Here is a 14,842-nt window from a genome sequence, read left to right as displayed (position 1 = left end):
GCAAAGCACCTGCCTTTCCCTTCCCCTACCCTTGTACCCCTTGTATTATTTTCAGCTTATATTTCTACTCCTAAGTCTGTAATTACAAACATTAAATTCCAGTACAATTTAAATTAAAAATTAAGATACCATTAGTTTCATCATGTTAAATTCAGTAACATATAAGCACATCATCAATTTGTACAATTTCCACATTTGTTGAGTTCCAGCTTTTTGCTAAGTTTTGGAGCCACCCAAACCCCTATCCTCCCCTGCTATAACCCACCCAACTCTGACCTTTTTCTCACTGTGATTTAATACTCTGGGTCTTTAATAACCCTTTATCAGATTCTGTTCAAATTTTACTGGACAACAGTGGCTGCTATTGCTCTTTGATAGAAGAGAAAACCCCAGATAGAGAATGAGTTCATTCTGTGAGAGATGAAAAATTCTTATAATTTAGAGCAGAAATCAATGCAATAGATACTAAGAAAACAATCCAAAAAATCAACGAATCAGAGAGTTGGTTCTTTGAAAGAATAAATAAAATCAATAAGCCACTAGATATCTTATTTTAAAAAGGGAAGAAAAAGGTCAAATTCATGCAATAAGGAATGAAAAAGGCAAAATCACTAGAGACCCAATAGAAATACAGAAGATCATCAACCCCTGTTTCGAAAACCTCTACTCTCATTTTTTTTTGTCTTTTTTATTTTTCGGTACCAGTGATCGAACTCACAACTGCCTGCTTGCAAGGCAGGTGCTTTGCTGCTAAGCTAAATCCATAGCCCAAAAAACCTCTACTCTCAAAGATTAATAAAACAAAAAAAAATAGACAGATTCATAGAAGCATATTAAGTACCAAAGCTAGGTCAAAAAGAAGTAAAACTGCTGAATAACCCAAATTCTATTAATGAAATTGAAAATGTAATTAATCCTTACCCACAAAGAAGAGCCCAGGCCCAGATGTATTCACTGCAGAATTCTACAAGAAATACAAAGAAGACATAATGCTGACACTCCTCAAACTATTCAATGAAATTGAAAGGGAAGCAATCCTTCCCAAGTCATTCCTGGAATCAAATATTACTCTAGTACCAAAACCTTAGAAATACCCAACTGAAAAAGAGAACTAAGGCCAATCTCCCTAATGAACACAGATGCAAAAATCCTCAATAAAATATTGACAAATAGGATGCAGCAAATCATCAAGAAGATCATACACCATGACCAAGTGGGATTCATCCCAGGCATGCAGGAATGGTTCAATATACATAAATCAATAAATGTAATCTACCATATCAATAGAGTCAAAAGTAAGAATCACATGATCATTTCTATATATGCAGAAAAACTTTTGATAAAATCCAACATTCATTTATGATAAGAACCTTGCAGAAAATTGTAATAGATGGTCTTTACCGCAACATAATAAAGGCCATTTATGACAAACCAACAGCCAGTATCATACTAAATGGCCAAAAAGCCTTTGAAAGCCTTTACTTTAAAATCAGACACAAGACAAGGATGTCTGTTTTCACCACTCCTATTAATATAGTACTGCAAATACTAGCCAGAGCAATTAGACAAGAGAGAGAAATAAAAGGTGTAAAGATTGGAAAAGAAGAAGTTAATTTATCATTATTTGCAGATGACATGATACTTTACATAGAAGACCCCCAAAACTCCATTGAAAGAATCCCAGATATAATAAATAAATTCAGCAATGTGGCTGGAGACAAAATCAGTATTCAAAAACCAATAGCATTCCTATACACTAACAACAAAGTCACAGAAAAAAAAATAAGAGAAGCCACACCCTTCACACTAGCAATCAATAAATGAAATATTTAGGAATTACTCTCACAAAAGAATTGAAAGACTTATACAGGGAAAATTATACACTGAAAAATGAAATTGAAGATGATTTCAGAAAATGGAAAGACATCCCTTGCTCATGGATAGGAAAAATAAATATTGTGAAAATGGCCATTCTCCCAAAACTGTTATACAGATTCAATGCAAGCCCAATAAATATACCATCAACATACCTCATAGATCTCAAGAAATCACTCCTAAAATTCATCTGGAGTGAGAAGAGACCTAGAATAGCAAGGACAGTTCTAAGCAGCAAAGGCAAGGCAGGAGGCATCACAATCCCTGACTTGAAGTTATACTACAAAGCAACTGTAATAAAATCGACATGCTACTGGAATCAAAACAGAGCTGAAGATAGATTAGAAGATAGATTAGAAGATACAAACACAACTACAAACACACTCAACCACTTATCTTTGATAAAGGGCCCAAACATGTTCACTGGAAATATGGCAGACTCTTTAATAAATGGTGGTGAAAAACTGGCTCTCCATATGCCAAAAACTAAAACTAGACTCATGCCTATCACCATATACTAAAATAAAATCTGAAAGGATCAAAGATCTAAATATTAAAACATAAACACTAAATCTATTGGAAGACAAATTGGGTAAAAACTTTGAAGACATAAGGGTAGGTAGAGAATTCATAAACAAGATTCAAACCACATGGGAAATACTTCCAAGAGTCAATAAGTGGGATCACCTCTTATTAAAAAGTTTCTGCACGTAAAAATAGATCTCTAACATAGTGAAAAGAAAACCTATGAACTGGGAAAAAATCTTAGTGAACTGTCCCTCAGACAAAGGACTTCTTTATAAAGCATATAATGAATTTAAAAAAATCAGACCCCCAATATTCAAAGACCCAATCCAAAAATAGGCTTCTGAAATGAATATACAATTCTCAGATAAAGAAATACAAACAACAAATAAATATATTTAAAAATTTTCATCATCATTGGTCATTAGAGAAATGCAAATTAAAACCACACTGAGATTTCATCTCACTCCTGAAAGAATCGCCAAGATCAAGAAAACCACCAACAACAAATGTTGGAGAGGCTGTGGGGAAAAAGGAACTCTCCTGTATTGTTGGTAGGAGTGTAGACTTATGCAAACATTGTGGAGGTAAGTGGGAATGTTTCTCAGAAAGTTGGGATTGAAAGCCCCATTTGACCCAGCTATACCACTTCTAGGCATATTCCCAGAAGAACTGAAAGCATGATACCACAGTGACATATTTGCGCCCATGTTTATTAGCAGCACAATTTGTAATAGCCAGATCTGGGAAACTACCTAAATGTCCATCAACTGAGGAATGGATAAAAAAGTTGTGGTATTTCTATACAATGAAGTACTACTCAGCTATAAAGGATGATCACATTGAGATATAAATAAATGGATGCAGCTTGAGAACATACTCATAAGTGAAATAAATCAAACTCACATGTATAAATACCAAATAGTTTCCCTAGTGTAAGAAATGATAAGAATACATAAAAGTGCATGGTAATCATGATTCCCATCATATTAGTTTGAAGCCATATAATGTTTTCATTCATTAATTGGAATGGTTTTAATCTAGGTTGTTTGATTTTATTGTCTGTGACAGTATGAATATAGCTATTTTGAAGAAAATTAGGCAGCATAATAGCTAATGCTGATTTAATATCATCCTGTTTTGAAGTCATATCAATTTGTTGTTCATCTGTTTCCATTGGTTTTAATATGTTGTATCATATTATATTTTAATATGTGCGACAGTATAAAGAAAAATTTTTATAGGCAAAGAGATAGTATAGAAACCATTTTTCGGTTTCTGTTAGCTGGTTCTAAAAACCCTGCAATAGTATCATTCTCTTGAATGATTTCACACTGTCTTGATAAGTTTGATACTATAGTAAACAAAGTTATACTCAAATATGTCAAGGAAAGAGACACTATGGTAACAACTATTATGTCAGGCTATCTGGTGGTAAAACACAATGATGCTTAAATTGTTCAGTTCTGACCTGTGTTGTTCTATTGATATGTCCTCTTTTATTTCAATCTTCCCTTTTAAAAAATTAATTTCTTATTATTTTTAAGGTAAAACTAAATTAAAAATATTGGGATATATTATAGTAACTCTTTTCTTATTAACTGATTTGAACCCCTGTATTGTTCTCCACATCTTGTCCTGACTGATTTTCTACATTCTGTTTTGCTTAATAGCATCAAGTTTGAGGGTGGGCAACCGCTTTGAAGGCAACAAGATATTCTATGATGCTCATTATGGTTTGACTATTATTTTCTTTGAAAGTCTTGTAAGGTCTCCAATGTGGGTCTTATTGGCCTTGTTATATACAGTTTTGTTCAAATCTATTATAACAGATGATACAGGCAACTCTTTTTAAGATAGCAAAAGGCATAATCGTAACCATTGATGATCACCTGGTATTCTCTTTTGCATTATATACTATGTCCATCCTCCTCTTCTAACTGACGCTGTTTTGTTTTGTCAAGTTGAGATTTTTTGTTTTGTTTTGTTTCATTTGTTATGTTTTTATTTTTATTTTTTTCCTCTTCAAAGAGAAAGTTATAAGAACTTTGGGAATAATAAAACCCCAAATGTGTAATTGTTATCATAAAAAAGAGAGGAAAACAAAGTGATCTAAAGGATATAACTGTATGTATATTTAAGTCTATAGAATAGAAAACCATATTACTGAGTTTTTGTTGGATCATTGAACTGAACTGACTACAACTTCACTGTATTAATGACCACTTTGTATGCTTTAATTTTGTAATCTGGACAACTGTTAATGAGATGACAATATGTAATCTATTAACTAGTGATTTCTTACTGTATTTTTTCCTGAAATTCTGTATTACTTGTACTCTCTTACTGTTTTGTTTTGTTTTTCTCTTTAAATAAAAAAAAAAAAAAAACAGAATCACCACATTTGGGCAACAAATGCAGAAAACGCTGAGCCTTCAAAGCTGATTCATGCAGGCACACATCCCTTAGAAGTACTGAGTCTCCACCTGATGGCAGGTTTTAAGGCAGGTGCTGAGTAGCACTGGGGAGAATATGGGGGGCAGAGCAGAGACCTGTCTGGCAGCTCACATCAGAGTGCTACACACATTTGTCCCTGGACCTGGCAAGGTTAACAACAGACATTTATCCCTTACAGAGAGATGCACAACTTTGCAAGATTTCCTTGAAAGTGTTTGATTCACAGCTATTTGAAACAGGAAGGAATTGGGACCATCCCTCTCTTCCACATAAAGGGTGTGTGGTGCCAGTGTGGGTCATAGGAAGCGGGGAAAGCTGGAGGGATGCTGAGATTGGTCTCCCTGGGTCTACAGGGAAAGAAGCCAAGGAATTTGATCATGAAATAATACATGGATGTGAGAACAAGTATCTCAGTTTTGAAAGGGAAACGTCTCTGACATCAAGGTGCATCCACACATAGACCTGTAAGAATCTGTGTGTAAGAATGGTGTCTCAGCAGTGTAGTTACTTATGGTGACCCTGGCTAAAAATAAAAAAGAATTTTAAAAACAGAAGTTAGTGTAGTTAAGTGTAAGTCCGTTGTCATAGTTTATGTCTGTGGCCCCAAGGCATCATGTCTTTACATTATGCATTTGTGATTGGTTCATTGTTTAGGGCTTGCATTGGGGGTGTGAGTGCTATACTGGCCAAGGGGTAGAGCCAGGATGTGATGTAATGCCAAGAAGAAGTTGTGACTGATGCTTTTGCCAGTTTCCTTCTTGCTGTTTGCAGCCGACATGAACTGCGGCCCTGCCATGCCACCCTACCTTGGAGCCAACTGAGTATGGACTGAAACCTCCACAAACTATAAGAAATAAACCTTTCCTTTCCCAAATTTTTGCATCAGGATTCTTGTCTCAGCAACCAGTAAAAAGTAACTAAGACAGCCCTGCATCCAATTCCTAGAATTCAGTTAAGGAAAAACAAACAAACAAAGAAACAAAAATTGGGAGCAAGGTGAAGGGCTAAAGAGTACTGCTGCCTGGTCTTTCTGAAGAGCAGTGTGCCCCAAGTAGCTTTAGCCTCCACACAATTCTTGAGCACTCTTATTTTAAAAAATGATCATTTCCATGAGGGATGGTGAAAGAAGGATGGTCACCCAAAAATACAACATCTCAGTCATGGTGGACAAGAAATTTTCAGTTCTCTACTAAACTGTATGGTGACTACAGTTAACTAAAAAAGATAGATTTCAAAACTACTAAACAATGGGATTCACAGTCTCAGTCACTGTGAAAGAATTTGTAGGTTTCTAAGATGGTAGGTACATTAACTAGATTGATTCTTTCCACAAAGGAGCCATAGATCAAAAGCACATTTTATCCCATAAACATACATAAACATTGTGAATTTGTAAGTAAAGACAGCCTGTACCTGTACTCCCAGAACTCTGGGAGGTAAGGAAGAAAGATCATCAGGTTAAACCAAACCTGGGGAACTGAGTAAATTATTTAGATATTTGTTTGTCTCAAAAAACAAACAAATAAGAGCAAATTTTAAAAGTGCAGGAATATATACCTCATGCAGAAATCCCTAGAATCACTGAGCATAGTACATAAACTGCATAGTATGAAACTGCATAGTTTCTTTCTTTCTTTTTTTTTTTTTTTTTTTTTTTGTTCTTTTTAAGATGTGGTCTTGCTATGCACTTTAGGCTGGCCTTGAGCTCACTTTTTAGCCCAGACTGGTTTCAAACTTGCAAGGATTCTCCCACCTCAGCCTCCTGAGTGCTGGGATTACAGGTGTGAGCCACCACACCCAGCTGAAAAATTTCATAGTTTCATACTATGCAGTTTTGCAGTATATAAATTTATATAAAGTATGCTATATTGTATAAAGATACCATATAGTTTCATAGTATACAAACTGTATAGTATGAAAACTTTATTTATAAAAGTGTTTTCATATTTTCTTTATTAGTATCTACTTATGGTACATTAAAATAAGAAAAGAGGCAAAAGGGGTTGTTTATTTCGTTCTGAGACAAGGTTCTGCTATGTACTGCAGCCTGATCTTGAACTCAGCAAGTATTTCAGGCTAGCCTGGCATTCACTGTGATTCTCCTGTCTAACCCTCCAGAGTGCTGGGATTACAAGCATGCACCACCATGCCCAGCAAGAAAATATTTTTTATTTCATTTTTATTTTTAAGAGAATAAAATGAAACGAAACAAAACATAATGGAGTGAATGAAAACAAAAAGATGAACATGGTACATGACTTAAAAACAAAGTCCAACAGTAGGTTGTGTGGCCTGTCTCTCAGCCTGCACAGAAAATGACTCAACCTCTTGCTGAACTCCGAATTTGCCAAGAAATTTGGGCAAATACCTAGATTTTGAAAGAGGTAAACGTGTCTTGTTTAGGCACCAATTCATATCAAGTGGCAGGGAAAGAGCAGAGAACTTTGACTTAGTATTTCCAAATTCTGGAATTTATCCCAAGAAAAAATGATACATGTTCAATGAAAGTTTTCTAAGAGGAACTAGACTTGTGTACATGGTCAGTAACAGGATAACTAAGTACACTCTACCTATGCATATAATATAAATATTCAACACTATGCAAATATATAAATGATGTGAGCAGAACTGGGGAGTAATGGTCAGAGACAGCAGAATAGGGACAAGAAGGGTATTCTGCAGCAGGGTTCAACAACGTGTGTGCATTATTTTTGTGGACTTAAATTGTGGAATCACACTTCCTCATGCCTCAAAGCCCCATGCCGCATTCAGACTCCTCACAAAACCTAAACACCCAAGTAGCGCCAATATTAAAAGAAGCAGAAAGCCCCTTATCAATGAAATGGACTGGAGCCACAGCATGTGCAGGTAGAATAATAACTGCTATCTTACTGTAACATCTCAGTCCTCTCTCAGTTTCTGCAGGGAGGAGCTCCTAGTGGAATGAAATTGTGGTTTTGGGGGGTAAATATCCACGGCTCAGCATGGCCAGGCTCACTGACAGCAGAGGCCATGTGAGACCCCAAGCCGCCTCCTGCAGGTCCCACACCAGGGCTGGGCTTCCAGTAGCCTGGCTGTGCTGACCAATGATGGAGAGGAGGGAGGAAAGGAGAGAGGGGCCCCACGGGCGGAGGCCGGGTCGCCCCCAGCGCCATGCGCACGACCGCCCCGGCCCGTGACCCCGCCATAAGGACTCCCTGCCCAGGCACCTGCACCCACTAACGTGGGGGCCACTGGGTGGCGCCGCCACTCACTGCCGGCTCCCTCCGGCCTACCTGGCCCAGACCCCAGCTCAGGCCCCGACGCAGCCTAGGCCGCTGAAGGAAGAGAGCATTGGTCTTCAGACAGCATCTCTAGTGGCAAAATGGCGTCTCCAAGCACAAGACCGGCATGCACTGCGAGGGCGAGGCGGGGCGCGGGCAGGTCTGAGCTGGGATGTGGAGGCTCATGCTCAGGCCGTCTGTGGGCGTGGTCCGCTGGGTGTGGGGCGGGACAGCAGAACCTTTGGTCCTGGAAGGGGGTGGGGCGAAGGGTGTGAAGGAAGGGTAAGGGGCAGTGCTAGAAGTTGGGACAAAGCAGGCGCCAAGCCTGTCAGTGGGGCAAGAATGAGGCAGTGGGCGTGGCAATTAGGGTTAGGGTCCCGCTGAAGCATGGTGTGGCGGCCGGTGGAGGTCTCTGATGAGACTTCTGGGAGACTATGAGCCCCAGGCCCACTATGACAGGAAGCAAAGGAGTGGACTGAGTCCCAGACTTGGAATTTATAGGTGTCTGGACTCAAATCTTGTATCTCTGAAACCTTGGGCCCACAGCTTCTCTTCTTGGAGGCTCACTTTCCACTACTGTCATTCTCCTATTACTTTGTTTTGAAATATTGTGGATTCTTTTCCATTCAAAAAATAAACCGTGATGAATGGCAATACTCCTCTCTTGGCACTGCTGTGAAGATCCAATGAAAACCCTGCAGAGCTCTTCCCATGGCTCCTAGTATATAGCAAGTGCTCAGATGCCATTGTTATTTGCGTTGTTGCCCTTCTTTTATTACAGAGAAATGAGTGCTTCCGGAATTCATTGTCTGATGTTTTCATATCTTAAAAGTTTGCTTACATGTTCATATAACGTACTAACAAGCTTCTTTCGCAATTATCAGTTTCAGGCCAGGGCCTCTTTGAGGCGCTTTACATATGTTAATTATTACAAGAGTGTGAGTTAGGAATTATCTTCATTTTCATTGCTGTGTGGGCCTAGACACCAAAAATAAATATCTTTTCGAGTGACAAAGCAGTGGACAGAATTTTAACCCAGTGGGCCTTACCCCAACACCTCTGTTAACTAATCCATACTTAGCACAGCACCGCTGCAGTTCTGCTTTGGATTTTTCACATGAGTGAGGCATAAAACTGTTCAAGGGAGGTTGCACAGCTAGGTAGAGGCAGTTTTTGTCAGGGTTCACTATAGGATCAGATTCAATTTCTCTCTTAGTGTGTGTGTGTGTGTGTGTGTGTGTGTGTGTGATATAAAGGATTTGCAAATTAGGCTTAAGGATGGCCCCCTGCAGAGTCAGGTGGAGAAGCGCACAAAAGGGTCAGGTGCTCCTTGGAGATGCAAAAATTCCAATCACAAGTCTGAGGCCTGGAGATCACTGCAGAGTCCCTGGAGAGTCTCTGGCAGGGAGCAGAAGAATCTGTGCTAGGTGCCTGGAAATGGATACTTAAGGTGATGGCAAGCATTCAAACTCTTCCGAAGAGGCAGAAGCCATACTTTCTCCTTTCCCTTTTTACAGCTTCCAGGAAGCACGCCTATTGGTTGCTCACCACAAACAGAGAAGGTCTTCCATCTTCAGTGAGTCAGTAATCTACACACAAACAAAAAATTGTGCTGAAACAATCAGCTAGGTGTTCTTTGTTTGTTGGTTTTTGGTTTTGTGAGACAGAGTTTTGCTATGGAGTTTATGCTGGCCTTGAACTCACTGTGTTGCCCAAGCTAGTCACAAACTCAAAAATTTTATTGCTTCAGCCTCCCAAGTGCTGAGTTTACAGGTATGCACCCCTACACCAAGTTCCTCCTTCATTTGAATGCATTTATTCCATCATGTTGCCATTTTCTTTGAAACAGTTCTGGAAGTCCTCTTATGAGAATCTTTAGTTGTGCTGTTGTGGCTGCCTCAATGTATTGAATCAACTCAAAATATTCATCTTTCATGGTCATTTTGATTTTCAGAAGAGCCACAGGGGTCCAGATCTGGTGAATAAGGTAGATGAGGACACACCATAATGTATTTATGAGCCTTCCTTTCCACTGGATGGCACTAAACAGCAGCACTAACTATAATGTTTATTCCAATATCTAAAAACATTCACAAACAGGACTTCCAAACTGCTTCAGAAATTGCAAGAACAAATGGAGAAGTGTTTTTGAAGTGAGGATGTGTATTTTATTTATTTGTCTAAATAGGTGCTTTTTAAGAAGGATTAATAGCCACATGTCACTATTGTAGTACATCTTTGATCACCCCTTGTATTTCTTCCTTGAGGTTTTTAGTTAAACATCTACAAATTCAGTGTCCCCTATACAACATGATTGTGACCAGAAGTGTTTGGAATGTCTATATTTTTCATTTTTTGGAAAATTTGCATATACATAATAAGTTATCTTGAGGATGGGAAACAAGTTTAAATATGAAATTTATTTATGGTTCACATATACTTCATAGTCATAACCTGAAGATAATTTTATATAATACTTTTAATAATTTTGTGTTTGACTTGTGTATTGTGTTGTTTCTCTGGTGTGGTAAGCTGAAAATGTAGATAAGCACTAAAATAATATAGATATTGGGAACATTCTCTAATGAAATGAGGAATTGGGCATGTAGAAGGGAGAAAACAAGGAAGAGAAAAGAAACAAATGATGAGAAAAGAAGCAAACAAAGCTTTCATAAACAAGGAAGGGAAGGGCGTTGAAGCAAAGTTAGGGGAATGGAGAATAACACATTCAAGGTTTTAATGTATGGTACAAATTTCCCACGGTTTACATGATCATGATTTACACCTATAATATACCAATAATCTCAATGAAAAAATATTTTGTGTTTGAAACAAAATTTCTTGTTGTGGAATTTTTCACTTTTGGCACTGTATCAGTACTCAAAAGTTCTAGACTTTGAAGCATTTCAGACTTCAGGATTCAGATTAGGAATGCTCAGCCAACATTTGGGTAGTGATTGGATAAATATCCCTCCACCTCAATAGACCGTAGACTTCATGATGAGAGTACAACAGCAGGCTCTTTGTCATGGTTAACCTCAGTACCCCTCAAGCCTCATGCCATCATGGGTGTGATCATATCTATGTTTTCTGATTGGTTGTTCTGTAGCACTCAGATTGATGGTATGAGTACTACACCTGCCAAGGGTGGAGCCAGCATGCAGTGTACCTGAGGAAAGAAGGCTTGTGTTTCTCTTTTGCTGTTCATGCCTGATGTTTGTAGCCACCACAAACTACAGCCCCTCAGCCATGTCATTTAACCTTGGAGCCAACTGAGTATGGACTGAAGCCTCCAACCTGTAAGAAATAAACCTTTCCTTCTTTCATGTTGGGCATCAGATGTTTTGTCTCAACAACCAGTGAAAAGTAACTAAGACAACTTGTAATTACTGTTTCTCAGTACCCAACTCAATGCCTGACACAAGAATAGTGTAGTTTTGTTGACAGAAAGAAAGTAAGCAATAGCTCACAATTTTAGATTTGTATCACACAGAATTTTACTACTTCCAAGGCTCTGGAGTGAAATGAGGTCTCATCAGTTTTTGTCTCTGCTGGCATAAGCTTATCATTTCTTTTGCTTTATTATAGCAAATAATGCTCCTCTGTCCAGTTTTCATTTACCCTTCAGTCTTAGAAATAAATTGTAAGCCATTATACAATCTTATGCTGGGCATGTAACTCAGGACCTCCTTCATGCTAGGCAAGTCCTCTACCTCAAGACACATTCCAGCACTCCCATTTTTTTCCTGGAGTTTAGGCCATGGGAATCTACTGTGGTGGATGTCCAGCCCAAATGACTCACCAGGGAACTGCAGTTTTAGCTGCAAGCTGACTGAAGTTCCATGACAGTGTACTGTAATCAAGAACTACCCAACTGAGCATAGTCAAACCAAAAAATTAATAACTATAAAATTTTGCAATAAGGCACTGAGTTTGGGAATACTTTGTTACACAACAATGGCTAATGAGCAAGAAAGGAGCGAGAGAGGCACTATTCACAATAACCAAGGCAAGCAATCAGTCTACATATCTGTCAGCTGGTCAATGGGCAAAGCAAATATGGCATGCACACGTACACACATGGACACACACATCCTACTCAACCATAAAGAAGAATAAAAGCTGGTTATATGCAGAAAAATGCATGGAAATGGAGGATACGTGTTAAACAAAATAATTCAGATACAGAAAAATATTGCATGTTTTCTCTCATATGTGGAAACTTAAAAAAAGTAGAAGAGGAACTACACAACCTGGGAAGAGGGTTAGGAAAGAGGGAGAAGGTAGGAGAGGGGTGGACAAACTTGATTGATGCACAATATATGCAAATATGAAAATATAATGAATCTCCTTACTCTGTACAACCAGTATGTGTCAAAAATTATAGTTTTTAAAACAGAAAGGAGGTGGAATAAAATTTAAAGCATGTGGGCAGTTATATGCTAATGCAGACATTGCTGAATCGCTTGCTAATTCCTTGTCTCTTTGGTAGTTTCCGTGTGATAGGAGTGCTTAGATTGCTGGGAAAACATCACTGGCCATATTCAAGGCTCACACTCTTGCATGTGGAACATGAATCAAGAGGCCCAAGGCTAAGAATCTTGCTATCATTTGATAGAAGTTTTCTTTTCCCAAGCAATGTACTATAGCAGAATGATTCCCTGCCTTCAGATGGCAAGGAGGTGGCTGTCAGACACCAGGAACAGGACTGCATGCTGACTCTCCTACTGCAGAAATGACCTTGAACAGATCCTGTAGCTTTTCCAGTTAGTTTTCTCCCTGAATAACAATCACATAAGTTAGCAGCTGTAGAGACTGGAGGTGAGAAATAGCATTTTGATGGAGTTCATGAATCAGAGGTGACCAGAGAAAAGTCTTTTGCAAATGCTTCTTCACCCTCACATCTGTGGCCATCAAGGAAGAAGAACAAGGGTGTCATGTTTCCCTAAGGAAAAGAAGAGGACAATGGCTTGTCCTGCAGTGGGAAGCAGCAGAGGCCTAAATCAGGTCACCTCACATGGGGGTTTTGAAAATTTCATCATTTAATACTTTCCTCATTCTCAAGTTTTTGTTTCTCTTTTTCTACCTAAATTAATCTTTTGGTAATTATGATAATATTTACACATTTCACAAAATCAAACAAGGAAAAATGAAGAAATATTTGCAATTTTTCTATGTAGAGAGTTAAATATTGTTCATACATTTTTAGCCTCTCTTTTCCTGTTAACAATTTATTGTAGACATGGTTCCAGGGTAACTGATTTAAGTTTGCATCACTGTAACAGGAATCAGTGAAACAGAACTTTGGGTTCTACCAGACATTAAGGACAGCAAATGGAGTTAGCAAGTCCAAAATGGAGCCTTCTGAGTTGTGACCATACAGGCACCTTACAGAAACATCTCCTGTCTGTCCTTCAGCTGATTGGGACTTTTCCAGAGAATGATCAGGCAGGCCATTGGCTGAAGGGAACATGGGATTTGCATGGGCAGTGAGTGAAAATTTGTTAGGCTGCTTTGAGGACCCAAGGAAAATTTTCATGGGTGAGGTCCCAAGGTTAGAGAATGTACATGTTCAAGACATCCGTAACAGTGTAGGCAGCATGGAGCAGAGCAAAGAACCACTGTTTATGTTGCATAATTCTTACACAGGTTGTTATCTCATATTTACATTCTTTTGTAGTGCTCTAACAAGTGCATGGGAGTTCACCTGTGCTAAGTCATGGTTACATAACTGTAGCCAACAGTGTGCCTGTGCAGACAAGTAGAGTCATGTCCTCAGTTGTCTTTAGACATCCCTGAACTGTGAAGCAGTCTGAGTGATTCCCCGCAACACTACATAGATTGGACTCTGAAAAGTAGGTAGTCTTCCATAGGGTAGCTCTTTTCGAAACCCATTAACAACTTCTAGACAAAGACTACCTCATGGTTCCCCTACTCGGAACCCCTCCTTACTGGTTGGCACTTTACTTCCTTGCCTTTATATCTTTCAGTGTGTAGGAGGCTAAGGGATAAATTGCTTGTGAGGTCCCCAAATACAGCATGGAGGCAGACATCAGCACAGCAGCAGCAGCAGGCAGCAGCAGAGAGAACAACTGTGTCTTTATCATCCAGCCTCTGAATATGTTGTTATGTTTACATTCTTGCATGCTGGCCTCACCCGCACGTGTGTGGTCATCTCATGCTAAGTCATTGTTACCTAAGTGTATCCTGTATTGCACCTGTGCTAGACAGCAGGTTCATATCCTCAGGACAGTGTTTGGCTACCTGCTCAGGACCCCTTCTCAGTCTCAGGCAGCTTTCTTTCTCTCAATAAGTATATTCTTCTGTTAATTTCTGTTGTTCCTAAAATTCAGTCTTTGAATTTACAGAACAAAAACCTCATATCAGACATAGCATACCTGGAGATTGATTTTGCTACGGCAATATCAGTATAAACTTTTCTCTTTCTGGAAGTCAGAGAAATCAGTTGTAGTTTATATTACACAATGTTGAACTCACCTTGCCAGGGATACCTGCATTGAAGGACTTTATCCCTGCCTTTAAGTGCTTCTTCTTTTTCTGCAAGTGAACTGATCTGTAATTTTGGTTATGGTATCGACAATGCATTAAGGAATTGAATCAAAATATTTCTTATGAATGGCTTATCACCAGCCATGGAGGAAGACAGATAGCAAAAATTCTTTGTTTTGATTTCTTCATTCAATCCAAAGTATGTACTTGAA

The sequence above is a fragment of the Cavia porcellus genome, unplaced genomic scaffold (assembly GCF_034190915.1).
Source record: "Cavia porcellus strain 051 isolate PalLab524CR breed Dunkin Hartley unplaced genomic scaffold, mCavPor4.1 scaffold_5, whole genome shotgun sequence".
NCBI lineage: Eukaryota > Metazoa > Chordata > Mammalia > Rodentia > Caviidae > Cavia > Cavia porcellus.
This window is presented reverse-complemented; position numbering follows the sequence as displayed.